Source organism: Hydra vulgaris, chromosome 11 (assembly GCF_038396675.1).
Source record: "Hydra vulgaris chromosome 11, alternate assembly HydraT2T_AEP".
Taxonomy (NCBI): Eukaryota; Metazoa; Cnidaria; class Hydrozoa; order Anthoathecata; family Hydridae; genus Hydra; species Hydra vulgaris.
In genome coordinates this window covers 2,897,501-2,911,444 of record NC_088930.1, presented here as the reverse complement: position 1 = coordinate 2,911,444, position 13,944 = coordinate 2,897,501, and the positions used below count along the sequence as shown (strand labels likewise).

Here is a 13,944-nt window from a genome sequence, read left to right as displayed (position 1 = left end):
ATAAATATTCTTACTGTAGTTAGAATTAGTACTAGTTAACAAATTTGAACAAATAAATATAAAATAGTGAAAAACAATGAACAAATAAGAACTTGAACTTGAACTAAATCTTGAATTTGAATTAATTGGTACTAATTTGTTCAAGCATAAACTTAAAAAAAAAGTTTATATAATAAATTTTATGTATAACTAGTTATACATATAGTTAACTATCAGGAGTTATATGTATAACTGCATGCATTTTAAAGCATTTTATTTAACTTATATATTACTTTAGATCATATTACTTTGAATACTGGGCCCAGAGACTTTATTCCCAACTACACTGTGGTACTCCAGATTAAAAATTTAAAAGTTTCTGTAAATATCCTGTTTTTGTTCCTCAATGTACTTCGTAAGTCCCTTAAGTTTTATGAATCTTATTATATATAAAGTTAAAAGTTTTGGAGCCTAAAAAAAGTTACAGAAACCTCCCTATCCCCCCCCCCCCTATTTTAATATTTTTTTTAATAAAGAAAATTTGACTTTCAAACCAGCATTTCTTTGTGGGACACTGCAGTGTCCCATGCATGCATGCTTGGTTTTTGACAACATTTGAACTTGCATCAGTCAATTTTTGCAGATAATATTCTCAAGAACTATATTCAAATATCATATGAACATGTTAGAGAATGTTCATATGATATTTGAACATCACAAGTTTGATAATATTGTTGTGATATGTTATATAAATAATACCATAATAGATTATGATATGAAAATAAGATAGGATATGAAGGCAATGATCAAAGAATAAATTTACTTATAGAAATTTAGATGTTTGTTTATTAGTTTTAGAATATTGTATTATGTGTGACCACGGCCTTCTATAATAACAGGCCTTGACATCGCGCAACAAAGTTGTTAAACTAAAGGCCAATTCCTAATACTTTGTTTACATTTTCATCTTTTATCATAAGACGAAAGTTTGTTCACGCTTTTTTAATAAATCTTTAAAATTTGATTGGTTTATAAATTAGATAGCGCAACTTCAAGACGATAACGTTGTAAGGTTCAAGGCGTTACATTGTAAGGTAATAATATTGTCAAACTAACAGTAAGTTTTTTTAATAATTAAAATGCCTTTAAAATGCTGTGTATCTCAACTACAACAAAAATATCAATTTATACAACTACAATATCAATTACAACTACAACAAAAATATCAATACTCAACTACAACAAAAATATCAATTTATAAGTTCCCGAAGAATCTAGAGGAGAGAAAAAGATGTAGTGAAGCTATCCCAAGAACTGGTTTTATTGTTACAGACTATACAGCAGTATGTCAACTTCATTGGCCAAATGAAGCACCTTTTGAAAGCAAGTATGGTAAGCAACGACCTTTAAACCCACCATCTGTTTTTAAAAATATTCCGCCTAGTTGTTTAACCACACCAGCAAGTAAAGTAAGAAAAACTGTAACTTCAAGCGGTTTTCGAAGCATTTTACCAGATGAGTTAAATGATTTTCTAAAAGAGGATGAACTTATATTTGTTGATATTCAATCTTTGTTAAGTGATAATAACGATGTTATTGTTTTCCAGCTTAATAAAAAAAGTTTACACATACAATCAAAAATGTACAAACTTGGTGTTCCATTATTTATTCGAACACCTTAATGCTATGAGAAAAGTTAATGTTGGTGAATTTTTATATACTTCAGATATTATATGTAGAGCATATGAGTATTTTGCTATGCGACGAAGTTTATATGATTGTTTGTGTATTGACTACAAGTTGCCAAGTATAAGGACTTTAACACGATTGACTTCAAAAATAAGCTCAATGGAGGACCTAAGTTTCATAAATAGTATTTTTATGAATTTAAATCCATTGAAAAGAACTTCCATAATACTAATTGATGAGATCTATGTCAAAGCTTCATTACTTAACCAAAGAGGTGCTTTGTTTGGTCAAGCAGTAAAATACCCTGAAAAGTTAGCTAAAACAATTTTATCATTTATGATTAAATGTCTTTTTGGAGGTCCATAATTTATATGTAGAGCTCAACCTGTTGCAAATTGTTCCTCTGAATTTCAGTTTGCTCAATGTCAACAAATTGTTGATACGATAAATAATATTGAAAATAGTAAGACACTGGTAATAATTACTGATGGTAACCGTGTAAATCAAAGATTTTTTGGAATGTTTAAAACAGTTGATAGTAAACCATGGTTAACAACATCAGGTATATATTTATTGTATGATTATGTGCATCTCTTAAAATCTATACGAAACAATTGGTTGACAGAAAAGACTGACAAACTTCAATTTCTGAACAATAAATAACTGGCTTTGGCTAAGTGGAATGATATAGAAACTTTATATAAAACTGAGTGCAATAGTCTTTTTAAACTCTCTAAAATTACAGCTAAATCAGTTTATCCAAAACCAATAGAGAGACAATCTGTAAAGTTTTGTTTGTCTGTTTTTTGCGAAGAAACAGTAGCTGCATTAAGAACGCATCCAGAGATTGAAAATAAAGCATTTGAAGGTACTGCTGTATTTATTGAAAAAATAATTTTTTTTCGAATGTTGTTATTGTCAAAGCACCTGGTGCTGGCATTCGGTTTAGAAATGAATTATGCGGAGAAATCCACTCAGTTGGTGATCAACAGTTACAACTGCTACGAGATATTGCTGAACTGTCAAATTTTATGAAACCTACAGGTAAGTGTGGAAAACAGCTTACGCTAGATACTAGCAATGCAATAGTGCATTCATGTTATGGCTTTATTGATCTCGTAGAAACTTTGTTGAGTAATGGAGCAAAGTATGTCTTATTAGGTTGGTTTTCAACAGATCCACTTGAAAAAGCTTTTTCTAAGCTTTGACAGGGATCTGGAGGTACTTACTTTATAAACGCTAAATCTGTAATTGAAAAAATTTATATTCGACATACTAAATTGATATTACAACTTGACATTCCTGTTGATGGTATCGATGGTCATACTTGTGACATATGTTTTAGAGATATTTCTACTGATGAAAAAGAACTTCCGGATAATATACATGATCTTGAAAGCTCATTTAATAAATCTACATTAGTGGCTATAGTTTACATAGCTGGCTTTGTGCAAAAAAGCGAAATAAAAATTTATGATGATTCTACCAATTATTATTATAAATATGGAAGTATATTCTAATATTCTGCTAAAGAATTACTCACTAATTACCACTCCCAAAATACTAAAGCTATCATAATTTATGTGAAAATTAGTTTTGTAATTTATTATGCTATTTACTTGTTATGTTTTTTATTTTCTCATTAGCCTATATGTCTCTCAATATGTTTGGATTTTTAAATATTTACCCTGTTGAGATATATTGATAAAACTTTTTTTTTGCTTGAATCAACTTTTGTTGGTGTTTTTTATTGTTGGTGATTTTTATTGTTACCATTTTTAGCAAAAAAAACTGAAAATACAGTTATCTTTCTAATATATAGATATATACTTTGTTATAGTTCTGCTTGTTATTGATACTATTTAATATTACATAAATATTCTTAATGAAATTTGAAATACGAAAAATATGATTATCTTTTAACAATTTTTTGGTTTTCTTTTTATATTTCCGTCTTTACTAGAGATTATTATTAGAAAACATAGACTGCCATTACACCCTACCTAATATAAAAATATATCAATATAAGTAAAAGTGAAAGTTTAATCGGCCTTCTGTTTTTACGGCATTTTGCGCGATGTCAAGGCCTGTTATCATAGAAGGCCGTGTGTGTGACGAAAAAGTAAAGATACTTTTGCATCCAACGTCTACATCATTGAAAAAGTAGGTTTTTACATTTTTGTTTTTGTTTTTTTGTTTAACTACTTATCCTAATTGATCACTTTTTTTCAGGATTCTCCTCATGGGTTCAAGCTCATTACGCATAATATGTGTTCAATTAACCATAATACGTTAGTCATTGTAAGTAATAAATTAGGAAATAATTATTTGTGAAATATTGTAGTCATTAATGACTTCAACCTGGTTAATAATTAAAATTGCTCGGCTAATAAGGTTCCTTATTAAAATTGCTCTCTCTCTCTCTCTCTCTCTCTCTCTCTCTCTCTCTCTCTCTCTCTCTCTCTCTCTCTCTCTCTCTCTCTCTCTCTCTCTCTCTCTCTCTCTCTCTCTCTCTGTCTGTCTGCCTCTCTTTCTCTGTCTCTCTCTCTCTATATATGTATATATATAAATATATATATATATATACATATATATATATATATATATATATATATATATATATATATATATATATATATATATATATATATATATATATATATATATATATATATATATTTGTATTTATTCATTTTTTTTAGAAAATGTTTGAAGAAAGTTAGAAGATACTAAAAACCTTGGTATTATGCAAGCCGAAGCGATTTAATTAATTCAATCGACAAAAAACGGCGCGTAAATCGCAAAAGAAAAAATAATATTTTTAATATTCATTTTGGATGTATTGATTAATAGCATTTATTTTAAAATAAATTCATTTTGCAACACGTTTTTTAATTTTATAAAATTTCGTCATAATAGTTTAAGGTAAATCCCACAGGTTATAGGTGGAAAACATCACATGTAAAAGGTCAAAAATGCTACACATTTTGAATACCAAATGGGATAAAGTAGCAAATACCAGATTAAATTAAGCCTCTCTGAAAGCTTCGATGATTAATTTTAAATTACTATTTAAGTAATTTTTAAATTAAAAGAATTTTAAAAATTATCATAGAAGCATTCGGACTTTCATTTGTCTAGTATTGACTACTTTTATACCATTTGGATTAAAATATGTGGCATTTAAGATCTATAACATGTAGTATTTTCCACCTATATCCCATGTAGGATTTACCACATAAAACCCATGTGGGATTTACCATATGAAACCCACATGGGACAAAATAATAATCCCCATATGGGTTACATATGGTAGAAACCCACGTGTATCCCATATGGGATTTATCATATGGGATCCATGTGGGATTTACCATATGAAACCCACATGGGACAAAATAATAATCCCCACATGGGTTACATATGGAAAAAACCCACGCGTATCCCATGTGCGCTTTTTCACTGGGTATGTGTGTGACTAATACTAAATGACTATTATTCTTTTTATGATTATTGTAATCATTTTTATTGTTGTCATTTTATTTATATTATTATCATTATACTCTTATCATTGTATTGTTATTATTGTTACTATTACCACTCTTATTATTATCATTATTAGTATTTTACTCCTTTAACTTTTAATGTTTGCTTTGTTACAGCTGTTAATGATTATTACTATTAGCATTAACAATATATTTAGTAGCTTTTATTTACAAGGTTTTTACTTAAAATTAGTACATGTACTATTTGTAAACTTCCGTAAATGTTACAACTATTTCAGAATATAAATGAATTGAATTGAATTGATATTGTTTATTATTTAAGTACTAGATGCGGTGTCTAATAAGTTTCTACTCAATCGGGGTTTGTTAATAGATGACATACTTTATGAGGCTATCATATCTTGTACCTAGGGTCTAATAGTTTGCTTGTACCTGGAGTCAAATGTGCTTAAAAAATTAGGTTGTTGAATTTTGATTGATGCAGAATTTTTTTTATTGCGGCCCCGGGTACGCGAGCTTTACCTAAACAGTTTATTGTAAATCATGGTTAACAACATCAGATATGTATTTATTATACGATTATTAAAAAACATGCTCAGGTTCTCTCCCCTGGGTAATTATAGATGATAACAAATGTATTCATAAATCAAAAGCTTTATCTGACTAGTTTAATAAATTCTTTATTGAAATTGGCTCTAAATTAGCAAACAAGGTTCCTTTTACCCCAGCTGCCTTTTAATGATTTCTTAGTACCAATAGACAGTTGCAAATGTTCCAAAAAAATATATTTAGAATAATTTTTTGATGAATTTGAAAATACTTTCAAATCGCTTAATAAAAAAAAAGTTATCGAAGCTAATGGAATTAACGGTGACAGAATTACCGAGCATTCGCTGTATTTTTTAGAGGTTTAAAGTTGAAGTTATTTTAACTTCAAATTTTTTAAACCACTCTTTCTAGCAGGTTGACGTGAAATGGAAACCGTTGAAAACGAATTAAAAACCGCATCTTTTTTCATTCTTTGACTATTTTTCTAAATATTTTAAACCTTCAAAAAATGAGGGGGTTCTAATCTTTATGTGACCGTATCCTTTAAGTGTCAAAATATATTTTGATAAAATTGCAAACCTAATTTGAATTTATGATGAAGTTCAAAATGAATAACTTTTTTTTTCAAAAATTACTTTTATTTGACCCGGGGGATGCAGGAGGCGTTTTTCAAGGATATTTCTACTCTTTTTGTTTGCAAATCACGTAAGTTGTGCCTCAAATTGAAGTTATTTTTATTTATAAACTAATTGCAAATAATTTAATACCAAACTAATGGCATAAACACTATACAATTTAAACAAATTATTCTCAACAAATTACGTCAGCTGTCTATTAACTTGTTTAAACTAAACAATTTGTTAGAGTATTGATTTATAAAATTTAAATAACCTAATACATAAAATACTAAACAGAAAACGTTTTGGTACAAAATGAGTCTGCAAAAAGCAAGATCTTATTCAAAAAATAGGATATTTTTGTTGCGTCAACAAATACAAAAAAAAATATATATATCTTTTGAGAAGAATTTATTGATTATTCTGACCTTTGAGGACCCTGATTCAGTCTGAACCTAAGTTTAGAATAAAAAAATAAAGCTATCAGTAAAGCTGTGGAGACTTCCTGGATTAATGGTCGTGATCAAGTTAAAAAGTTAGGTAGAATTAAACAAGAAGATGGCAACTGCAATTTGCTGCCTTGGACAGTGTACTAAAATATGTAGTACACTTAATCTTTCTGAATTCATCTATGTTGAATATGAAAGCAATGCATTCAATAAAAGAAAGACATTTTACCCAGAATGCTGTCAATTTATTGATCCTAGAACTTGTCATCCTTGCAAAAACAAAAAAAACTGTTCAAAATCTTTACGCCTTAATTACTTCAAAGAATCAAAATCTTGCCGACATAGTTGTTTCTTGTGCGCTAAAAAATATCTACTGTTAGTGATAGTAAAACAATGAAACTTGCAACAGGAAGGCTCTTTCTGTTAAATTATGCAGAGAACAGTCACCTATATGGCATATAAGAAGTGAAAAAATCATAAACTTGGAGACAAACAATGATCTTTTAAGTTGCGTTGTGTTAGGAATAATGAAGGTGGTAAAAAAAGATTTTGGACAATCTGAAATACAGGAAAACACCTATGCTAAAGTTACGAATAGGTCACGCTACTTAAATAGGTTTTATAATGTGATAAAATGTCTGCTCAAGAACGGTAATTTAAAAAACATTGAATAAGATGTTTTTTATTAATAACCTATCTATGTTTGTAACTGAAGTTTGTATCTTCAGAAAATTGGATATTTTTTAAATCTTTTATACGTATTGGTATTGATAGAGGGCAGGGCTATCTAAAATTGATCATGAGCGTGTTTGACCCATTAGTATAAGATTTTTAACCAAGGAACCAGAAGTACACAGTGGTCAAAGAAGTGATTATTTTAGACATAATTTGAAACGTAGAAGTGAATTATCAAAATTAAAAACACTTTTCCAACTCCTTCAACTTAATCAATTAAAGTTTACCTTGGATCTTGACGTCAAACTGATCAACATTATTCTAAGATTATCAATATGTACCTTATTTCTTTATCTTGATTTGATATGTAATTTAAGTTTTAAATAAGCAATATTTATAAGTTGTTTTCTATAATAAAGGTTCACGGTGGACAATTCTTGTGTCGCTATTATGATAGGCCGATGGATAAAAAAGGAGTTCAAAGGACTTTGGGATCACTAGCAGATGAATTTGAAAAAGACAGTATTATAACAAACCTCGTATACAGATGCAATAATATTAAAATGTTACTAATCCATGTCTGTCTCATTTTTTTGTGGGATATTATAATATATAAAATAGTGCTTTTGGCATTTCATTTGTCGGAATCTGTTATCGGAGATTTATTTATGTTTTATCTGTGTCAGTCCAAAAAATTACGGCAATGAGATCACTAGGGCAGAAGTACCCAAAACGCCCCTTTGCATTCTAAGGTTGAGGGAAATTAATTTTTGAAAAAAAATACTTTTTTATCTTGAATTAAATCATAAATTGTAATTAGATTTCAAATTTTATCAAAGTGTATTTTGACGCTCAAAAGATACAGCCACATAAAGTTTAGAACCTCCTCATTTTTTGAAGGTTCTAAATATTTAGAAAAATGATCAAAAGTATGAGGTTTTTAATTCGTTTTCAACGGTTTCTATTTTATGTCGACCTGCTAGAAAGAGTGGTTAAAACAAATCTGAAGTAAAAATAACTTCAACTTCAAAAATCTCTAAGAGTGTTTGATTATCTTGATGTTTGATAAAATCTTCAAAACATTTCTTTCCAAAGTTTCAAAAAAGTTTTCTTCAAAAGTTTATGAATCAGCAGAAAAATTGCAAAAGTTATTCTGATTTTGAAAGAAGGGAACTGTTACAATATCTATCCTTTCTACTTTTTCAAAAATCTTACATGGTGTTATGTACAATAAAGTATGCAATCATATTGTTTCCGAAAAACTTTTATATAAATAATAAATTCGGTTTAAAAAGATTCCAGTTTACATTAGGTGTTTTTCTTTACTTGGCGAAAACATTCTATAATGTTAACCATGAAATCTTGCTCAAAAAACTGAAATATTACGGAATAAACTATATAACAATCTTGGTTTATCTTGGGAACACTTTTGTTCTTAATCCTTTAATATATTATTAATGAACTGAATGTTACTGTTGCTGCTACTGCTGCCGGTATTTATTCGTGCATGTTTGCACGGAACTCATAGCAGCCATTGAAGCCGGATTAATGGCGATAAAGAGTCACCGCACTTTTTTTAATCAGAAAATGTGAACGATAGTATATTATTTATTATAATTTTATTCAATCAATCATCAATCAATTATATATTATGAGAAATATATCCATGGATATCTACAAATAGTTATTTTACTAATCTTCAGAACTATTTACAACAATGCCCAATAAACAATACACAAGAATGCAAAAACAAAAAAACAAAAAACAAAAAAAAAACATCAAACTAAGAAACATTGCAAACAGCACACAAATTTACATTATAAAATAAACAACGTACAAAAATACAGGACAACTTAAACTAAGCACAAAAAAGAATTGCAGTATGAACAGTGTGCGAAGATAATTTAAAATATTAAAGTAAAAAAAAAATTTTTCTTTTTCTTTCTTTTTTCATTGGTAGTAAAATTCGCTTTTCTTTTTATATTATTTTCCATTTTCGAACATTTTTAAACTTTTAACTTTGTATTTAATTTGCGGTAGTTTTTTTTTTTGTGTGTTCTTTTTTCTTCTCAGTCATTTTATCTATCTATATTATTTGATCTTGTTATTATACTGTTTGTTGCTTTTTTTTAATTATTAAAAGAATAATTTTTGATTTTCCTTATCTTCATTTTTCTTATTTTTTTACCTTTTCACCGTTAGAAACCACATCCGCCATTTGCGATTTCATTGCAAAGATGTCATTATAATTTTATTAAACAACCGTAAACATGTTTTTGAGGTAAAAAATATAAACTAACAAATATATTTTAAGAATACAAGAAAGAGAAAATAAATAAATAAAAAGAATCATTTAGGAATGTTTTTTTTTCAAATATATTTTTAAAAATTGTTTGCTGTTGCTTTGCACACCAAAATTGAACTGCTAGTACTAAAGTTTGAAGAGTATCTTCAGGAATTACATTTTCTGAATCCCTAATTTTAACTCACTTCTTAACAAGCATTAAGCTTTTTTATATTCAATTTATAAATGTTGCATAATTTCTTTATATCATTTAAAAAGTTTAACTGAACAACAATTAAGCGGGAACTAAGAATTTTAAAAGTTACTTTATTGTTTGAAAAGAGGAGAAATAGATTTAATTTGTTTTGCTGTAAGCAAGTTGACATTTCCTAAACTTTAAAAATATATATTTTTTTATATTTATATATAAATTCCACTATACTTTCGGACATTAAAAAATGATTTAACTGCATTCCTTCCAAGTTTATCAAGTTATTTTATTGTTATGTCTTTATTTTTACAGAGCCCTAGACCTTGAGTTAGTGTCGGAACTGCAAAGAATTTATACAACTGGATAATGGAACTTGGATGTGCATACTGGATTCCAGATTGAATCAGAGTATGCGCAGTTGTTTGAAAATTTGATTCTCTAGTGTCAATACTTATTCTATTAAGAGTGACAAAAGTGGATTTTTTTTGTGTCCTAAGTAAAACCCAAATGATTAAATTTCATGAGGTATTATATGATGGTCGTCTACGGTTATCATGAAAGTAAAAGTTACGTTTTGACAATATTAGGCTTTATGCCGTTTAAATTTTTGTAGATATTGCATGTTGTAATAAGTCATTCGAGGCCTGATAAAGTAGAGCTGAGAAGAATGATGTCATCAGCATAAGTTACAACACCAGTAAAGTTTTCATGTGTAGTAATACCAACATTGTCATTTTTTACAGTTTTGAGTAGCTTTTCAGTGAATATTTTATACAGATTGGGTGACAAAATGTATCCTTGTCTCACTACTTGCTTAAGAAGAAATGAAACTAATTTGGAGCCTAGGTATGATATAGTTGTACTTTTGTGAAGATGTTGTGTTGACTATTTGGAGAGGTTTTTATTTCAAAGTTTATCAAAGAGAATAGTTACATAAAAAGAAAGTGTATGCAAGTATCTAGCTTATGTAAACTTCATTTATTTAATGTTAAAAATTGTATAAAGTTTTATGTTATACTTTTACTTGGAAATTTTATTGCGGTAATATCTCCTTAATTTTAATTTTTAGCATTTTTTTGTCGTTTTTTAAAGCTATAGTTTTTTGCAAAATACAAAACAATGCATTTTTAAAGTTCTATAAATATTGCATACATAATATATATTAAAAAATTATATACTTTAACAAACAAAAAAGTTAAAATTTTAAGAAATTTTCAAAAGTTCTCTATCTTATAAAAAAATTTCCTAAAATTTCGAAAAACATCAAAACACCGGAAGAAATTTGTTACGCATATGTCATGAGAGCGATACTTATGTCATTAATACGCTTAGGTAATTATTTGAGTCAAAGCGTTTAACACATATTAAAGAGACAACTTTCTTTTTTATAGGAACAAAGATTTTACATTCAACATTTTTTTTTCTTCAAAATTAACTAATCGAGCGAGGGTCCTGATAAACTGTGGATAGTCTGAAAAAAATAAAAACTTATTAGAAAAGTTAAATTAAATTTCTTAAGAATTAAGATGTTTCTTAGGAATTAAGTAAATTTTTAGAATTTAGTCAATTCTTAGAATTAAGTAAATTCTTAGAACTAAGAAAATTCTTAGAATTAAGAAAATTCTTAGAATTAAGAAATAAAAATATTTAGAAACTTAACTAAGTCTTAACGAAGTCTTAACAAAGAAAAAAAATACGTTTATTTTATAGAAGTTTTTATATAGATGTATATTGAATTGAAATAAAAATAAAATTTTTAAATAAAAAAAGAATTTTAGATAAAAATAGAATTTTTATATAGAAGGAAGTGTTATACTAAATTATTTATACGTTTTTTTTATAGAAGTTAACAAGTTTACAATAAATAGCTATTGAACATTAATCATTAACTCTCAAAATAAAGATTTTAAAGATTTTTATTTTCTACTAAAAAATTATTGAAATAAAACAACTATATAAAGAATAAGTATAAAAATGTTCGGTCGGTAAAAACCGTCGGTCGGTAAAAACCATCGGTGTGGAATAGGAATGTACACCTTGTTTGTTTATTTCGCCGTTTAATAACTTTTACAAATAAAAACACTGGTGGGGCAAGTAGAAGACGTTATTTTGTCTTATCACCGAGTCAATTCAACTAAATGTTTTAGATTAAAGGTGCCTTTGAGGTTTCACAGCCACATGTCCAGGAATCATCACAATATAAGGCTTCAATAAAAGGAATTTACTAAAAAAATATGCACTTTTTACTATTTAACAAATAGAGTAGTAGACGATTGGAGTTTTTTATCACAAAATGCAATTGATATTTTATATGTTGAATTTTATATTTTGAAAGTTTTAGTTGTATAGATTTATATTTAAAATTATTTCTTTACTTTTTATTTTTCCATTTAGGTTGACATCAAAATATTTACTGTAATAGACATCCTATATTTTTAACTATTTAAAATTTATATAACATTTTAAATGAGACTATTCTCAGAGGCAGGCAGGGCCGGATTAGACAAATTGTGTGGCCCTGGGGCACTGAAACTTGTGGGGGCCCTCGAGAAAGATTTTCAAGCAAGCATAGCTAACGTTTAGTACCGTTTACCGGTACTAAAATTGTATTGTAATGTAATGTGTTAAAATCTAAAGTAACTCCGCATAAGGTTTGACCATGATATAAATTGGGGGTAATGCTAAAGCAATGTATGGACAAATAAAAACAATCAATAGACATGAAACATATAATGATATAAACATGTATTTTGTTCAATTTTGTAAAAATTTGTAAGAGTATAAAGAAATGTAAGCCTTTCTAGCTTTTTGCAAAACAAATATTTTCACAATATCTGAGAAATTAATCTCCCGTAGTAAATCGGATTCTATGCTCATTAGTGTCAAATAAGAAAGTCGATTTTGGCTCATGTTTGTCCTTAGTCTGTTTTTGATAAGTTTCAATTTGGAAAAAACGATCGTTCTCCCGAACAATTAGAGACCATTAGGACCAAGTACATCCTTAATAGGATTTCTACATTTCGAAAACTTGAGATGAAGTTATTCACATTTAAAATTTTGTAAAAGAAAATTTCTTTGGGCACATTTACATTAGCATCATAGTCATCCATATAAAGCTATAGAAGGGCTGAAAACTTGTTAACCAAATTGTTCGCAAACATCATTATTTCGTTTGGTTTCATTTCATCAAGGCGATTCAGAAAGCCAAAATACTCACATACGTTCTTGTAAGCATTTATTCTGTCTTTAAGTGAGACATTAAACTGGTCAATCACTGGGATAAAACTTGTTGTGCGAAACTGATCACTTGGGGATTGCTGAACTTCATCTCCAGTTTCATAACCCAATGGATTGAGGCGAACATTTCTATTCCGCTGACGACATTGAGCTTGGGAATATTCAGCTGAACCAGATAATTTCTTTGCACGTTCTTCATATTGAGCAAAAAATTCTTGTTTTGATTTCACGAATGTTTTCAGTGAAGTAAGGGCATGTGCTGCTCATTCCAAAACAATGAATATAGCGCAATTTCGATCTTGCACATTTGCTTGTGAAGACCAGCAGCAGCATTGCGAACAATATCCTTTTCCTCCTTGTTAATTGAAATTTTTTCCAAAGCCACCTAAAATTTGTCATATCCAACAACAAGTGCCTTAACTGCATCATGTCTGCATGACCAACGAGTATCACTCAATCCTTTAGGTGTCAGCAGTTTTTTCTTGTTTGTCTTTTCTTGAGAGCTAGACAGTGCTTCTGTTAGGATTTGGTAACGTGAAAGTGATGCTGTAAAAAAGACGTGCACTTCTTGAACAAAGTCAAAGAATTTCACTGCTGCAGAACATGTATTTGCTGCTGCCTTACCAACTAAATTCAGCGAATGTGCACAACATGGGACATAAATGCATAGGTCATTTTGTTCCTTTATCAAAGCTTGTATTCCGCATTATTTACCGCTCATGTTGGCAGCATTGTCATATGATTGACCTCG

The 13,944-nt window shown here is 28.6% G+C and overlaps 1 long non-coding RNA gene across 2 annotated transcripts; it reads left to right on the top strand.

Annotated features, from left to right (window-relative positions):
- The first annotated feature begins 740 nt into the window (after positions 1-740).
- LOC136087338 (uncharacterized) lies at positions 741-4,553 on the top strand. Of its 2 annotated transcripts, XR_010641735.1 has the most exons (3): positions 741-3,831; positions 3,901-3,969; positions 4,371-4,553. It is a non-coding gene; the product is annotated as an uncharacterized LOC136087338 (long non-coding RNA). The 2 variants fall into 2 exon arrangements; XR_010641734.1 differs by lacking the exon at positions 741-3,831 and having other exon boundaries at positions 3,835-3,969.
- The last annotated feature ends 9,391 nt before the right edge of the window (positions 4,554-13,944 follow it).